The sequence below is a fragment of the Rhagoletis zephyria genome, unplaced genomic scaffold, assembly GCF_001687245.7.
Source record: "Rhagoletis zephyria isolate East Lansing unplaced genomic scaffold, Rhagoletis_zephyria_1.1 Rzeph_scaffold_00379, whole genome shotgun sequence".
Lineage (NCBI taxonomy): Eukaryota > Metazoa > Arthropoda > Insecta > Diptera > Tephritidae > Rhagoletis > Rhagoletis zephyria.
The window spans coordinates 212,085-215,051 of NW_016157463.1; the positions used below are offsets into that span (position 1 = coordinate 212,085).

Here is a 2,967-nt window from a genome sequence, read left to right on the forward strand (position 1 = left end):
CGGTCGATATTTTATTTTTCGTCGAAAGTTGCTAGTTAGACCTTACATTCTAAAACAAACCCATAATTCGAAAGTTTCTATACTGCGAGTTTTCCTTGCAATAATTAGTTTGGATTATCGAAAGTTGGCTGTACCTATGCACTTTTAATTAAAAATCAGTATTTTTCCGTGTTTTTTTGGATAACCACATTCTATTAACGCGTATTCAAGCTCTCTCAAATTGAACTTACTAAAAAAATTTTAACCAAATGAAATAAAAAAAACGGTTCTTGTCAGAAGTGGGATTCGAACCCACGCCTACAGAGTAGACTGCGACCTGAACGCAGCGCCTTAGACCACTCGGCCATCCTGACACTTGCCGCCAGCAATCAAGAGTGCACACTTCTGAGCGTTGTGCTCGAGCAATGAGAATGCTTATCGCTTATTCTATACTCGCCTCTCGCTTTGAAAGTAAAATGTTTAAAAATAAAAAAAATCTAATCACAATATATAATTATAATGCGCAGCGCTTACGAACGGTCACTAATTATATATACTACACACGTACATACATACATACTTATGTATATGCAGTATGTATATGTACATAAGTATGTGCGTTGGAGAGCACTAGCCGACAAACTAGTCATACATGGTACATAGTAGTCATACATAGTGTGTACATACATACATAAGTATCTTGTAGAGAACGAAAAAACTTATGAACCAATCGACAGCACGTTAGCGGTGAGTACACGCGTACTGGCGCATACATTAGTATATATGTACATACCCTGTGGAAAAAATTATCAATTGATTAAAATAACCAACTTCAACTTAGATGTTTTGCGGGATTCCGATAGATAACTCACTTTTAATTAGCTATGACAAAACTATATGACAAAGCTTTAAGTTAGTTGTAAAGTCGTGCAGGAGTCATGCAGACGCTATCAGAAGTATTTTTTTCTTTGAAAGTTTCTATTTAAATATCCTCAAACAATAATTGGTTTCCATACACTTTTTTCTGCACTTCGCAGATTATTTTTCGTATTCAGGACAAATAAAAGAAAGCTCGAAGTTCTATATTATCATTTTGATGTTATGTCTTATCGAATTCAAACATGAAACCTCCTACAAAAGAACATTTAAACAAATAAGGAAATATGTATTAATATAATATAAAATAAGTAAATAAATAAAATTATAAAAAACTTGAGAAAATCTTTTTTATTGATAGTTTATGTCCAAAAGTAGTTACCAGTTAACCAGTTCTCACTAATTTTAGGCCATGGCCCTTAAAAAGTAGTTAGTTACGGCCAAAGGAAACAGTTAATAAATAGTTACCACTAGTCGACTGCAAGTTAGTTAATAGTTAGCTACCGACTAGTCCCATTTCCTGCAGGGTATGTATGTATGTATGTATATATATATATCTGACGTATGCGCAACAGAATCGTATGTAAATGAAGAAGCGAATAGATTAATAAAAGATAGGCGATAACAGTAAAATAGATATATAATTATGTACGTACATATTTAGTTACATATGTATGTCTGTACCCTAAGGTGGACCAAAAATGCATCGAAAAAGTTAAGTCGGAATTGTTCTTTACCGCAAAAATATACCCGTGTTTTTATTTGTTTTTGAATCACAATATATTTAGAGGTCTCTCAAAGCGCTCAAAGTTTTCCATGTATTTTATATGAAAAAAAAATGTATTAGAAATGGTATAGAATTCTTAAAAATTAATATTTTTCGAACAGAAAATCTGTTTATCTTCAGGAATTAACTAATAATAATACCCATTTAATTATTTAAGAATTTCTTTATAGTAACTATATTGTAAAGGTCCGCCAATACGCAATATGGTTAAATAAGCAATTGGATATTGTTATTGGAAGTCTCCTGAAGAGAAGCAGAGCTTTCCGATCGAAAAATATTAATGTTCAAGAACTGCATACCATTTCTATGAAAAGTTCTTTTTTTTTCATGTAAAATACATTTCTTTTTTCCATTTCTATGAAAAGTTGTTTTTTTTCATGTAAAATACATTTCTTTTTTCCATATATTGAGGGCAATCCTAGGGGGTGAGAGCATTAAAATTCCAACTTAACTTATTTTGGACCACCCTACTGTACATATGTTCATTAGGATGGCCCACTTTTTTTTTCCAGCCACCCGCAGAATTGAAGAATATCAAAAATATAATATTAATACCCGAAGGCACTTGTACCCAAGTCTCTCCGTTCGTACGCCTGTGTACAAAAGAGGTTGCCAAACTTCGCTCAGACCATGGCTCCCAAAAATTAGCCAAGAAATCTAAAAACCACAATTAGGAAGCTTTAAAATGCCATCTTTCAGCCAAAATACAGCCTGTCAAAAATCACTGAAAAATTTGTTTTTTTTTTTTCAAGGCATGAAAAACCGTTTCGTTTTACATAACCGAAACCAAAACCGTAACCGTTATCTTGACCTTTTCAAGCACAGAATTCAGTCGGTTTCCAGAAATTTATAAAAATCAGCAGCAGGTTGCTAGACCAAATTTTTTTTTTCTTCAGTACCATAACCATGCGGTTTCACAAAAAATGACTTGCACATGAAATTTGTTGACTAGTATGTGGATAGCCTTACTTTAAATTCTTATATTTTGTGATTTATGGCAACACTGATAAATGTGCTGCAATTTAAGGCGAATTTATACAAGGCGATAGCCAAGGTGTATTAAAAAAGGTGGTGTTGGGGCGACAGCTGAGTTTTTCGCCGTGGAGGCCATTACGTCAAAATGATGTGTTTGTTGTAACTCATACCAATGACAGTATGGACATCAGCGTATAATTTGTTAGTGTAATTTTTTACTTATATACGGTCAACACCACCTTGTTAAATACGCCTTGGCGATAGCAGTGCTTTCGCTGTCACTTCAATTGAAGTTTCTCGCTTCACTTTAGAAGCCTGCACTTCGTCACTTTATTTTACTTCGGTTTACT

General features: G+C 33.6%; 1 non-coding gene across 1 annotated transcript; it reads right to left on the reverse strand.

Annotated features, from left to right (window-relative positions):
• Window positions 1-270: 270 nt before the first annotated feature.
• On the reverse strand, window positions 271-353 carry TRNAL-CAG (transfer RNA leucine (anticodon CAG)). The gene has a single exon. It is a non-coding gene; the product is annotated as a tRNA-Leu (tRNA).
• Window positions 354-2,967: the final 2,614 nt, after the last annotated feature.